This window comes from Cyclopterus lumpus, chromosome 14, assembly GCF_009769545.1.
Source record: "Cyclopterus lumpus isolate fCycLum1 chromosome 14, fCycLum1.pri, whole genome shotgun sequence".
Lineage (NCBI taxonomy): Eukaryota > Metazoa > Chordata > Actinopteri > Perciformes > Cyclopteridae > Cyclopterus > Cyclopterus lumpus.
The window spans coordinates 5,754,927-5,769,987 of record NC_046979.1 but is presented as its reverse complement, the minus strand read 5'-3'; the positions used below and the strand labels follow the sequence as shown (position 1 = coordinate 5,769,987).

At 42.5% G+C, this 15,061-nt stretch overlaps 1 protein-coding gene and 2 non-coding genes across 4 annotated transcripts in view; 2 read left to right on the top strand and 1 right to left on the bottom strand.

Annotated features, from left to right (window-relative positions):
- The window catches only part of dbn1 (drebrin 1), an 88,772-nt gene that overhangs the window by 40,683 nt on the left and 33,028 nt on the right, over positions 1 to 15,061 (bottom strand). The gene's annotated exons all lie outside the window — the stretch shown is intronic.
- trnah-gug lies at positions 9,349 to 9,420 on the top strand. The gene has a single exon. It is a non-coding gene; the product is annotated as a tRNA-His (tRNA).
- trnar-acg lies at positions 9,662 to 9,734 on the top strand. Its single transcript has one exon. It is a non-coding gene; the product is annotated as a tRNA-Arg (tRNA).

Below are 15,061 nucleotides of genomic sequence, written 5' to 3'. Positions count from 1 at the left end.
TTCTAGGATGATCCAAAACCTCGGCTGCTGACACCGTCCCGGCCGCCTGGTAACGATGATGGCGGCCGGAAGAGCCCGTTTCAATATTTAACCTGACATGAAAGTCATCGCTCAGGAGAAGGGCACGAAGAGCTAAGAATGGCGTTTGTGAGACATATTCTATGTTACGTAAGCATCACTTTTTAAAACACTGACAGAAACAGAAGCAGAAAGCCGCAGTTGGAGCGTCACGAAGTAGATAGGCAAGTAAAATGTATTTATAGAGCGTCGCAAAGTGCTTTCAGGTCCCATATTGTAAAAAAAAGGTGAGATTTTCTTTTTTATTAGAAGGTCTTAGTAGGTGCTAATTAAATACTGTGAAAGTATAGATACGTGAGACGTGCACACATCCCACATTCAGAAACTGTACCTTTAAGTCAAGATTGTGTGACCACTACGGCCTCAGAAGCCCCATTAACTCTTAAAGGGGAGTGTGTGGAACGGACAGAAAATAAACGTACGCTTCACCTCAGATGAATAAGGGTGAAGTAGTTCAGCCACATATGATGCTCGAGTCTGACCGCGCAATCCTCTGCAAGTAAGAGTGAGGGTTTTAAAGTGGATCCTAAACGCTACAGGGAGTGAAGAGAGCCGGGCATGCTGGGTAATGTAAGAACGTCTATTTGACCTGGTGAGTCGCCTGGCCTGCAGACGATCAGAAGCATATCTCTGATAGTAAACTTCCACATGAGCAATGAGACCCGGGAAAAACCTCCAGGAGTAAACAGTCTGGGAGAAGGTTTACAGCCACATCCTGGACCACCTGCTGTGTCTCTGTAAAACATGGCGGTCGCTTATTCCGCATGAGGATATTTACGAGAACAACTTGCTGACACACATTTGCTTTCCTCTTGTGCTCATCCACTTTTACCCGTGAAGTGAGTTCGCTGGATCTGAAGTCTTTTAATGTATATTGTCTTTAAAATGTGTTCTGAATATGATTTAAAACACTAATTTTTCACATTTACTTCATTAAAAATTGAAGGAAAGTTTGTTTAAGCGACTAAACTTTGCAGTACCTCTTCTTCTCGGCTACTTATACAAGCAGACTTCAACAGAATATCTGCTTCTTTTGCAGACCAGAAAGCACACAGGAAAGAAGAAAGCCATAAACTAAATATCTTAAACTAGAAAAATAAGCCAATGAGAGGTTTATAGGGATGATTAGGAGAGTGTGGAGGTGAGTGGACGTAGATGTAGACGTTGTCGTAAAACAACTTCACAGAAATAACACGTTTTTCTTCAAGTTAATCGATTAACCACTACCACAGCTCTTCTGAGTCGACGTAGTCACTCTGACGTCGCCCGTTGGTTAGTGGACTGCCGTTCGGAGGCCTTTGAGTTTGGCATTTTGGCCGTCGCCATCTTGTTCGTTTTTTGTACAGAAGTAACACGGGAACATTCCTGAACTGAACACACGGGTTCACACACTCACTATCCCAGCATGGTAGCGACTTGTCAATCACAAGGTGGCCACGCCCTAAAGGCATCCCCTGCTTTGTGGTCTATTTTACTCTCGATGGGACGATAATTTACTGAATGAACATCATGCTTTATTGACAGACTTGAAACTGGAGATTGAGACCATAAACTCGTGTTTTCAATGTTTGCGGAGGTGATAAATGAAGTAGTGAGTAGATTTATTTTCTTTTAATCTTCTATACGATCTGATTTATTTTTGTTCAACATGGCTCAAAAGAAGTCAAAAAGAAATGGTCTTGCTACAGTTGAGCCAAATTACCACTGGGATTAATGCAGTGTCCTTTAGATTCAGGTAACCTTTCCTCAGGGGTCAGGACAAAGTCATCTTTCCAACTTTAATCCATCCACCGGTCTTGTTTTCTGGTGGGTGAAAAGCCTCATGGGGCCTTTAGTGAGGACCAAAGGTCACCAACAGAGCCTCCATTTGTCTCTCGGTCAGACTCGGCTGGTGGCAGGTGCACAGGTGAATACAAAGAGGCTGCTGGCGGGGTTTTTATTCAGTTGTGTTGGCTGAAACCTGCCGCCGGTGCCGGAGTCCGTTTCCTCTGCTGAGCAGCACAGTGGAGAGGACCGGACACAGAGAACGCGGTCGACACATTCGGCCGGAGCTAAAAGCTTTTGCACAGGTGGAGAGCTTTCACATCCACATGCTGCCCTCCTCCTCCTCCTCCTCCTCCTCCTCTTCTCCCCCTTTCATCCCTTTACCCGTCTTCATCCTTTTTGTTGCCTCACATTCTCCGTTGCCTTTCGTTCTTTATGCTCGTAGACTTTTCGCGTACCCCTCCTATTCTTTTTACGCATCGCAGCCTCTTCCTCAGTCCGTTAAAACACAGGCGCTTCGTCACGGCCCTTCGCCGTCCGATACCGACGCACAAAGCCACTCTTTTTGTAACTACAATAAACCCATCGGCGTCATTATTTGACTCTTAGAAAGAATTATGTGTGATGATGACATAGTTTAAAGACAGAGAAAATCCACACAGGGCGGGAGGGGGAAGGGAAAACCGGGAGACCGTCGTTCGTGTCCCGAAGTGTTTTGAGTTATTTTAAAGTTATGTGTTTTACTTACTTACGTTACATTGTTTACTACTTTTAAACTTAATGTAATCCCAATGTTAACCACCTGTTTAATGCAACCGAGTTGGAGCATCATCATTTGGGACACGCAGAGCTCCCCGGCTCATTATAAAGGTATCAATGGTCATGATCAAGGGTCATGATCAAGGGTCATGATCAAGGGTCAGTATTTGATTTGCAGAACACGTTGGCATACATACAGTACGACAACATCAATACTTAATAGATATTCCTTCAAACATCTCAAATGTAAAATGGGATCTTTTTCTGTAAAGAAAACAACAACAAAAAACAGAGCAGTTATAAATCATCTGATGTATCCTCGACTGTATGGATTGTTTGACCCCCGACCTTAAAAGAGCTATTTCAGTCTCTCTCTAATTCCTTTGTTAAGCAGCTGAAATCCAGCAGTAAGATTTCTCTCCCCATGTTTACGACTTCTGTCCCTCCCTCCACAGCTGAGTGCAGGTTATTGATTGGCTCTGTCAACACAGGCCTCCCCTTTAACTCAGTTAACTTTGTTTACGGCTGGACTTAAACGCCTGGTACTGCTGCTGCAGGGCGGGGCAGCAGAAGGACAGAGGACATCTGTGTCCCCTCCGCTCTGTGAATTAGAGGCCGTCATTTGATTTAACAGCCTGCTGGACGAATGCGAAGCTGGACAAACACGTTTAGATTCTGACGAGAGATATACAAATGAAATATCTTGGATTTGTGTTACTTTCCTTAAATTGGATGTTGGGTTTTATTCTATTATCGATCTATTAGTTATTACGTTATTTTACTTCTTATAAAGCACATTTGTGATTTCTTTTATTACTTGTTTGGCATGAAGCTCTTTGAATTGTCTTTTTTTGTTGAAAGATGCCATCTTGCCTTCATTTTGTGATACAGAATTGCAATTTAAATCTTAAACATAGTTCCATTGTTCCTATTTGTTTATTGTGTTACTTTTTAAATTGACTTCATTCAAAATCATTTTTAGGTGTGCTACCCTGTATAAATATATGTAGTAAAAAAAAAGTAAAAAAAACATTAAATTATTCCAGTTTCTCAAATGTGAGGATTTGCTGCTTTTCTCTGATCTAAATCATTGTAAACAAAATATCTGTTTTGCATTTTAAACTAAACCAAATATTTAAAGATTGTAAAGAAAATGGCGGTGGTCATTTTTAATGTAATTACCAAACAAACAAAGAAATGATCACCAGAGGAACTGAGGATGAAAACCATAAGTTGCAGCTCCTGCATTTCATGAACTATGTGTTGGGTTTGTTCAAACCACGACATTCAGCCTCTCGGTCTGGTCCATTTTATATAAAAAGGTGTCGCCAAGTGTTCCCAGCAGGGCTGTGGACTGGAGTCCCCCCCCCCCGCACCCCCGCACCCCTCCTCCCACCCGTAGGGATAATAGACGCCCCTGCTGCTTCTAAAGCTGCTTCTGGTCGATATCGGTGAACAGAGCTTCAGTTTAATAACCGTCACGGCGGGAGAAACGGACCCTTAAAAGTACTGAAAGCACTGCAGGACGGACAAAATGTAGCACAGCGGAAAGCAGCAGGAACTCTGAGAGTTGTACAGTCTCTGTTTTGAGCTCAGACGAAGTGTGAAGGAAACACATTGTGGTGAAAGGAGGCGATGAAAAAAAAAAAAAAAGGTCAAAGGCTCAAACGTCGCTTCCGAAGTCACTCGCACACACATCCCAGCATGCAACGGCGCTGACCAAACTAGAACACTGGTGGAGCCTACGACATGGGCAGAGAGAGCGAGACACGATGGACAACTTAATTACTGTTTCACAACCTGTAGTTAGAACCTGAAAATAAGATCCCAGATAATCCATCTTTTTTTTGCATCAAATATGGATGTACTGTACGCTTTCTTTATGTTTATTACCGTCGTACTTCATCGATTAGCTCCGAGGGGAGGGGGGGGGGGATCTCGCGTTGTGTGTGTCATAATTCATGCAGCGGCTCGAGCTGAACCAAAATCGGTCCGTCCAAACACTCCCGAACAACTCCATCCAGCCTCCAGGATTTCAGAGAACTTCAAAAGTGAAGAGCGATAAAGGCTCGCGCTGCAAATGCAAGCGGGGAGGTCGACCTCTCACGTCTGCACTTACTGAGCATGTTTCTGTTCAATATAATGAGAATGTCTTACCTGGTGGGATCGGACAGCATCACAGGAGGAGAGCGAACATGGAAGAGAGGAGAGAGAGAGAGAGAGAAGGAGGATCAGTCCATGATTTACCAAACAAATACGTTACTCATATTTATAATGAAATGTGTATGTTACACAGCTGACTTTCAGTAAATAACTACAATATGTGGACACAACCGGGAAAATCTTTACGCAATTGACCTTTAGAATAAATGGACTTGACCTCTGTAATTATTTCGTTGTTGACCTATTTATGGTCATGACCTTCAACCATTCTCGCTGACCTTCATATATCGTCCATTGTGTTTACATGCATGTTTGTTTCCGTGAGAATTTTGCCAACGTATCATGCAAGAGAGTCCATTTTATATACTGTTTTTTGGTTGTGCGTTTTTTTATTCCATTTACGTCGTATTTATTTAAGATATCGAAGAAAGAAACCTCCGGATCATTGAAGCCCAGAACAGATGTTTGATGTAAAGTATCAGATTTTTCCCTCTAATTAACGGAGACTCAGTATGGTTGTGTCAGCATGAAGTCCACTTGGCATCCTATTACAGTGAACCAGCAGTTTTCTTATTTACATCTTATCAATTCCTTTAGAGAGGCGTGGCCTCGAGGATGCTGAAGTCTGCCTTTTCTTTTCTGTCTATCTCTCTTTCTTTTGACAGAGCGGATGCCTCAGAGCTAAATAACAGCCTCGTCATTCAGAGAGGCTCTAACGAACTGACCAATCACATTTCAGGAGGCAGGAGTTGAGAGCCGGGTTTGATGAATGAGAAGTGTCGGACCGGCCAGCTAATGCTAACGCTAGCAGGACTTCTCATTGTGTTTCGGTCCGTTAGCGGCCCCGTGAACACTCGCCGTCTCCAGAGAAGTACAGTTACACAAGTCATTTAGTTTTTATCAACATCGCTGACATAATGTTGTATTTGTATTCTTACAATATCCACACATAAGAAACCATAAATAGATCTTGTTGATACTTTTTAATGATCTCTTAAAGCACTTCTATTCTAAATCGATAACTTTCCGTCCATCCACCTTATCGTTTGCTCAGAAGACTTTGTCATTTAATAAAAACATTTAAATGAATGCCAACGTTTTTTGTGAGTAAACTGCAGCAATAGAAAAGAGAGAAAGAACACAGTCATTGCGGTGACTCTCGTTTAATTCTGCCTTTCTTTTTGCCGAGCAGCCAGCCAGCATTATTGGGCACATCAGATATGAAGCATCGGCACATGGCACCGGAAAGGAAATCGGGGAATAAGCTGCTCTGAAGTAAATGTGGGCGGATCGTTTAGCAACAGAGAGGTTCGCTAATGTGTCCACACATTACTTTTATGGACACGTAAAAATATTCCAAACCACATTACAGTGTCACATCTTTTTCGCAGCTATGTGAAGGAAAATCCCATAAATATGTCAATATGTATCCCCCTCAAATGGATTGTTTTGTGTGTCTTTCTGTTCATTAAGAGTTAGAGAAATAATTTATCTGGTGCAAGTCAACGGGATCCAGTAGCAGCACTGAGCATAATCCTTTCTAAGTGTTTTCTTTCCCCATAAGAACATATTAAATGCTGACAATCTTAATTTGCCAATCACCATGGAAAACAAAGTACAGCTGAGGCTGATGGGAATGGCAGCTATTTTATAGGGGGGTCACTAAAACCCAAGTCCCCTGACTGCTTGAAAACGTTTTGGGATCACCAAAGTTATTATAATCCATCCCGAGGGGAACACGAATGTCTGAACCAAAATTTCATGACATCATCCAATAGTTGAAAGGACATTTCAGCCTCGGCCGTGCCTTCCCAAGGTGAAACATGTCAATCATTCTCTGGTTTAAGCTCCTCATGCTTTTCTCTGTTTTATGTGCTCTGGTTGAACCAAACAAGGAATAAAATTAATTTCCATCAGTCTCAAATGTACCTTGTGTTAGGTGATCATTAGCAAATGCTAGCATGCTTGCTAACATGGTCAAATGTGATGGTGGTCGTTGGACTGCTTTTAAGACTTGAGTACATTTTAGTCAATGTGTATTTTTAAGTAAAATATAAAATGCAGTTTTAGTTGTAAGTATATTTACATTAATCTAAATACTTCTTACAAACACACCGTATTGGTGACAATGGCAGCGGATTCAAGGATTATCAACATCATGTTCCACGGTCACAGCCACATCCATTCACACCTCTGAGCTGCCATATGTGGCCCGAATGAGCCAATATGGACAGACTCAATGCCAGCTGTCTTCATTCAAACCATATTTCACTGCATCATGTCAGTTTCAGTAAAAAAAAAAACTAAAAAAACATTGACTACAAGGAAAGAAAACCGTGCTACTCCCTAAGACGGCTTTATCTTCAGTTTCGCTGTTAGCAGAAATAATTCATCTCTGCCAGAGGGAAGGAGAACCCTGGTTATTCCCCAGGCAGGGCAGAGTACAGTAGATTAGAGCGGAGAGAGTCGGTGACCAGAAAAGGAGAAAGTGTGTCGAGATGTTTTTAGCTGGAACACAAAGAGTGAGTCAGACACACCTCGGGCCTGCCGGGACATCACGATGTCTGCAGACACAGATACAAGGATAGAGGGATGGAAGGAGGGATGGAAGGAGGCTGGATGAGGGATAGTTTGATTTTTAGTGCATGGAAGGCTTGTGCGTATTCTCGCAGCATGGACTTGAGTGTTTCCTCTCACCGTCAGCCTCCACAAGATCAATTAAACTCTCTTATTTCGGCCCCACAGCGTCACCATCTGATAGAAAAATACGTGTTTTTGGTCTTATCGTAGATTAGAGGTTGTCATCAGAACAGGGTTGCGTTCGCTCCGTGCCTGGACGCCACACGGGGGGTCCCGACATGCTGTTTTCCCTCCAGACAGATGGCCCGAGCTCTCTGCTCGCCGCAGCGAACAGAGGGCCGGATCCTGTTTGTTTTCCCGTCGTCGCGTCCGTAATTGTTGATGGTTGACGAAGAGGAAGGGCGGCCGCTAGCGAGAGTCCAGCGTGACGGGGATCCTCCGTCGCCTGCCAGGGACGCGACCGCCGGGGGACGGACGCGACTGCTCGCGGTTACATTTCTTTCCTACTGGGAGCACTAACCGTGGCGGCAGGAGGAAGTACTCCATCAGCACATCGCAAGAGTGTGATTACTACTGATCACTACTCTTTTCAAAGTGGTCCATTAGGTTTTTACAAGTCCTTTTATCACAGAGGACTAAGAATTAAATATTAAAGCCGTGTGGCTCTAAGTGGCCTGCCTGTCGCCATCTTATATATTTTCTATTGCGGCACGTCAGAATGCTGGCACTTGAGGTGAGGACCAAAAAGGCAACAGATGAGTTTAGGTATGGCATCGTGTGGCGATGACATTAGTGTAGCATGGATAGCAACGTGCATTCACATGTAGGTGCTGTGTAGTCGGAGCCATGAGCAGCTAGTAATGGACCAAAAGAGGAAACTCGGCGCGTCAGTAGTCGGTGGGCATGTGTTGGGTTCACCGCCAGTGAGGAAAAATAAATATCTTGTTTGTGTAGGACAACATCTCCTCCACCGCAGTCCGTGAAAGCTTGCTAACGTTATGAACGTTACCAATATGAACCGAAATGAAGCTCTTGGAACCAGATGTGGTACGATCACATCTGGTTCACAAAAAAAAAAAAAATGAAAGAAATTCCTTACACATCAATTCTCATGCTCAAACTCTGACATTGGAAAATTCATATTAATCATGACCTTGCAAAGTGAGTGGTCGTTTACCAATCTATATTTATACTTAGTACATTACTTTCTCGTTTCTCTAATGCCACTGACGACTCAAAGTCAAGTCTCAATTCCTCAAATGTTACTTTCGTGTGACTTCCCTGCAAGTCTAAGCTCTGGTAACGGCGGTAGTGGTGCTATTTTTGACAACACACACACACACACACACTACTGCAGTAGCAATGGCAGCAGGTTTTTGTAGTATAATAGCAGTAGTTTAATCCCTGTGCAGTTAGTTGTAGAATTAAAAGTAATTGTGCTACACTAGTAAAAGTGTTCTAAAAAAGTCACCATGACTTAATAAAATGAGTCCTTATAAAGGGACTGATCACTTTCTTCAAGCTCCGTAGTTTACTAAGACACCGTTTAAACTTCCATCAACTCTAAAATGACTTTATGTAAGAGAATGTATTTTAAAACCACTCCAAAAAACAAACGCACAAACACTGTAACTGTCAAATTTCACATAAAAGTGCATCCAGAGCTGCAGTGTTTAAAAGTAATATGATGAGGTCACATGGCGTGAGACACATTTATAATAACGTTTGGCTTAAGTGGAGAGTTAAACTGGGTATAAAAACTCATCTGACAACTCCTCTGTAGGGCAGAGCAAAGGATAAAGCACCTAACTACAGATCTGCAGTCTGGAGGTTGAACATTTGGCCATCTTGTACAATTCTTGAACTACAAAATCACTTGCTGCTACTTTGCAAAGTTCCAGCTCTCTTACCTATTAATTCAAGTGCACTTATAGCTGGAAAAAGGCCTGAATGATGTGTGAGCTGCCTTTCATCACAGAAAAGAAGAACTCTGATTACCAAGTGGCCGTGATCGTATAGTGGTTAGTACTCTGCGTTGTGGTCGCAGCAACCCCGGTTCGAATCCGGGTCACGGCAGTGGGCTTCCAGTTGTGCGTGGTTCAAGCTCTTATTGTTGTTGTCATGTACTCTGGCATGTGTCTCATTTAACACAGTTTCAAACTTGACAGCTTCAGACACGTTTTTTCGACGTTAAGCCCGATGCTTTCCGACTACACCCGCCCAGAGTTCTCCACACAGTTCTACAAAAAAGAAAAAAAGCGCGCTTCAGCATGAAACGCTGGCAGATGGAGGCATTTCCCACAATGCACCATTAGTAGGGCTAGTGGCGCAATGGACAACGCGTCTGACTACGAATCAGAAGATTCCAGGTTCGACTCCTGGCTAGCTCGTACAATTCTTTAACTTGTCTATCAGTTGAACAAGTTCTTCGAGCGATCTAAATACGCAGTTTAAAGAACGCTTTATGATATAGCGAACAACACGAAATAAGCTCCTGAAGTAAAGTTGTGCGAAAGAGTTTTGTTTCCAGAAGGGAATTAACCGACTTTTCCGACCACATTGCAGCTGTTGCCTATTAGTTTGCACAAAGTATGTGATGTAACTGAGCAGGAACCAGGACACGACTCTGAGGTGGTGTCGGGGGAGGTCTACAACGCAGTTGTTGTTGTTCAGGTCGAATCGGGGAGGGAGACTGATGACTTTGGATGGAAAAAAAACATCACTTAAGTCTAATTTGTCAGAGGAAAAAACTATTTAAATTACTAACAGGCGTTAAGATGCGAGATGATTCAGTGTGCACAGTCGCTTTTCATGTTTTCTTAGTATATAATTTGTTAACATTTATGGACTACGTCAAAAGTGGCAGCTCTAGAAAAAAAAAAAGAAAAAAGATTTTGGACTAAAACCAACACTTGTTTATTGTTGTTCTACGACAAACAAATATCCGTTGTTGCAATTTCTACCTTTGTACAGGTGAGAATTTTAAAAAGGAACGTTTCGCCAATCAACGGTAAAGCATGCACAGAAATCACCAGCGTTTCTTTGGGTGGATTTTTCCTTTCAGACATACTTGCTCCGTCTTTAACGAGCGCTATAAATAGTGGCCTGTAAGTATAACTGGGATTTTAGCTCAATAAAAATCTTCAGTGAATTTTAAAGACTGCATTTGTTTCTCGTGTTTGCAGGTCTGTCTGGAGGCCGACAATAGTGTATCCTCTTCTCACTCCCACACACACACACACACACACACACACACACACACACTAACGTTTGCCTATCTTGAAGGATATCTTGAATTTCCCAGATGTGTTTCCAGCTGTACAGATGTGACTTCACTGACCTGGTATGTTAACATCACGTCATTTTATTGACCACCCTTTATTGCAACGGCACCTTTTCCTTGTGACCGGTTAAGAATTTGATGGTGCTGAAATGTGTGTCCTTATATGGGCTTATAGGTCAGAAATATACCTCAGAGCCAATCCGTTTACCGTCGAATAAGAGATGCTCCGGAAAGAAACGGGAGGCAAATGAGTGGTTTCGAAAATAATTGGGGTGTTCCAATTAAAAGCCTCACACGCCCATTTTGGACCAATTGAAGTTGATTTTTTAGTGCTGTATATAGAGAGTTAATCAAGACGGGATGACATGCAGACAGAAAACCCTTGTACTGTGTTTTAAATACCATGTACCTCCACATCTGTGGGCGTTTGTTTTGCATCCAGTTAATTCTATTGTTGTAAAACGATAGGTGATTTGTTAGTGTGTAACGAATGCATGTCGAGCTTAAAGAGCTTTTTCGGTTGAGTCAGTGTGACACATTTATGAATGAAAGGCTGGAAATCGGTGCGGCTGAGTTGAGCACCGGAAGTAGAGGACCGGAAGTAGAGAACGAGTGGGAAGAGAGAGAGAGGGAGCATATGGAGGGATGGATTTTTCCGTCCATATGCTCCCTCTCTCTCTCTTCCCACTCGTTCTCTACTTCCGGTCCTCTCAGATCCGATCGATAACTTTCACCCAATAGTTTTGAACGGTATTGATCCCCAAGAGGGCGAAAAATGGAGGCATTACAGAATCAAATAAAAGGATGGAGATACATTAAAACTGCATGGGAGGGCGGTATCCACCGGCTCTACCCCTCACTCACAAGAACACACGGGGGGCTGCTTTTGCTGACTGGAAGCGAAAATGTACACTCATAAAAGAGAGGAGCCGCCAGACGACAGTGAGATTAACCGACATCTTCACGGCAGGTGCTTTAGGGGAGAGCTCCTGTCCGCTAATCCCTCCAATCCGGGATTCCACTACTCCGATAATTAGATTAATGGGCCGACGGGTACGCTTACTGGTAGGAAGTTCTGCTCTTGCATACAGTGTTCAGGTGCTTTACTTGAGGAAAACATATATATTTGACTAAATATGATGCATTGTTCGACAATGCAGCACTATATCACTTTTATTTGACCGGACATCGGAGCCCGGGAGACGGGAAGTACCTCACATCTGCTTCAACAACAACCTAATTCATTCATTCTATGTACGGGAGTTCGTCCTCATCAGCAAAACTTTTTTTTTTCCTCCAGCTGTGGAACAATTTAATTATGCTGTTTTCCGTGTATTTCTATCTTTAATTGCCAGTACAATCAACCTCCCACCTTCAGACTCACACATGCAAATTGAGTTTATTGCCTCTCCAAGTTACACCTTCAATGGGATTTTTAAATGCGTTTCTTAGTGATTTAAAAAAAAAAGAAATTCTATTACATATTAAATGTTATTTACGTTATATGTCAGACAAACGGATGATATAGATGCATTTTGCTTCCAGGATGTCTCACACCGCTATCACCTTGCTCAGCACCTTTGGTTCCCAGTGGGAGTCCGACAGAAATAGAAGAGTGAAGCGTGGCGGTCGGCCTCCTGCCGCCTGATCCTTTGTTTACCCGCCTGTCTGTCACACTGGACCTGTTGGGGGGGGGCTCTGCCCTATCAATGCCCCAGTTGGCTTCTGGTGTCCAGGTGAGAATGACACCCACCACACCAACTCCAAGCTGGAGGTGGTGTGTGTGTGTGTGTGTGTGGGGGGGGGGGGTCCCTCCTCACGAGAAGAAAAATATTAGGCCTCAAACATTTAATTTCCTGCACTCTGGCTCGCCGTCTCGTCTCTCCTCCACAAATGTATTCACTCCTTTCACACCGAGGAGCTGTGAGGCTCTGCGGGATGTGCTGACAGACAAGAATTCATGGCGCATGTCATTTCTCCCGCTAGCCCCCGCCAGCTCTATGCTCCGTGCTATCTGTCGAAGAAGAGCCTCAGCATTTCTTCTTCTTCTTCTTCTTCTTCTTCTTCTTCTTCTTCTTCTTCTTCTTCTTCTTCTTCTTCTTCTTCTTCTTCTTCTTCTTCTTCTTCTTCTTCTTCTTCTTCTTCTTCTTCTTCTTCTTCTTCTTCTTCTTCTTCTTCTTCTTCTTTCTGTTTTATGGAAGATTGCAATCATTGCTTTTGAGGTCTACACTATGTGCACACTACTTTGAGTTGGGTTCCAGCGGTTCTTCAAAATAAAGGTGTGGGGGGCAAATATACATGTTCTAAATATTGTGTGTGGGGGGGGGAGATGTACTCAAGGGTTTATGGGTAGAGAGGGACTCGTGTTAACTAAGATTATTTATGTACTTCTAGGGAGAAGTTTTTTTTAAATTACTGTTTTGGGCTTTCAGACTATAGGCCGTCATATCAAATGAATTTCACATTTTCAAAGCACAATTATTGTGGCCAAATTCATTTGTGTGATGTATACAGAACATTTTAAATAATAATAATATGTAAAATAATCATAATCAACTTTGTCTATTTTTTAGCAAATGAATACGAGTGCAAAAGCCCTATTTAGGAGGCGCCGTGTTATTTACACAATATTATTCTATGTGGCTGAAAGTATCTTGGGCGTTTGGCGTCCCTAAAGATCTGGTTAGTGAGTGGGAGCAAATCTCTGCAGCAAAATCTGTGAAAACAAAGCTGAAGCAGAGAATGTTTCAGATTAACCCGTTCAGTATGAAGATTACAGAGCAACGGATTCAAAGATCCTACCAGACGATATCATTTTGGCTTTCAAGGTGAGCCACAGTTAAAAAATTCGGGCTGTCACAATATCACGATTATTGTGGGCAAAAAAGGATTAATAATGACAAATTGTTATATCTATAGAAAGTTACAGAATAAAATTATAATAATCAGTCAAATCAATCTTCAATCTTTTGTTTATTCTCCATTTTGTATCTCTTTTTTTAACCAATTAATTTAGGTCTGACTACAAAAGCTTGATTTAGGAAGCGCTTCATTATTTAATCTCCAACGACCGTTATCCCTAATTGAGACCAAAAGAAACCTAATGTGATGCATGACGACTTATATCTGTCTCTGAAACCATCTCCTCGGTCTTTGTCCCTCTAGACAGGAGGTGAGAACAATAGAATAAAAAGACAAAAAGACCAAAGAAAGGACACAAAAAGAACACTCTGTTCTTTTCTGTTCCACCACATCCGTTTTTTTTTTTTTTTTCAATTACAGGTAAAAAAAAATCCTGCTGCGTATTTTTAGCCTGCACTGGATATCTATAGCCTCTTCTCTGAAGCATCCGTCACAGGCTGGTCCTTCACCTTTTCTATTATTTACACTCTCATTTAAATTTAAGCTATTTCACCGATGCCCTGATGAGTATTTTTTTCACCACTGCAAAAATAAGCTTGCATCCAAAGGGTCTGAGCAGGGGCGGCGGAGCGGCTCCATTCCCGTGATATCGGAGTGGTTACGTGGGAGTGAAGAGGTGCCGGTGCAGAAATAAGAGAAATGAGAAGAAATTAGAGCTGAGGCGGAGAGTGTTTTACAACAAGATAGGAGGTTGTTACAAGCGAGGGGATGTAGTTGGAGGGATTGAGTGTGTGTGTGTGTGTGTGGGGGGGGGGGGGGGGGGGGGCGAGGTCATTTGTGTAGAGATGAGTGTTAAGTGGATTTATGTAAAAAGGTAATCGTGACAGCTTGTGAGTTTTTGCATATCATACAGATATGCAAAATGTTAGGAATGATCTTCAAAAAGGCTGCAGATATTCGTTCATGCAGTGTGTGTGTGTGTGTGTGTGTGTGTGTGTGTGTGTGTGTGTGTGTGTGTGTGGATGCTGGAAATCAGGCACAAACTGTCCCAGAGTGCAGAGTAAGCTTCATATTTTTACATAATAGCATTTTCCTGCGTTGCGCTCCAGCTCTACGCTTTTTCCATTTAAAAAATAAATAAATAAATAAAAATAACGAAACATAATCCCTGCCGGTGGATTAGGAGTTTGTGTGCCAACAAACAGAGGAGATGAAACCACCTTAAATGACACGGAGGAGGAGCGGCAAAGCAACACAACACAATTCATTAAAAAAAAATGCATCCAAATGAACAGGGAGGAGCCTCCTGGTGGCTTTGAAGCAGAAACTTACTCTACATTCTTTACTCAGTGTTTCACAAAGCTACAGGAAGAGAGTCAGACCCCCGAGTCACTCATTTTTAATCTTACTCGAACTATCAATTATGTATTACTCTGCTGCTGCACGGTGGTTAATGGTGACTTTAAATGGTGGCGGGTTAGGAAACACACGAGAAGATGCAGATACAAATCACTAAAGTTGCTCACAGTTCTTCTGCATACGATATTTTATCATAAAGCTCGTTTGTCAGGA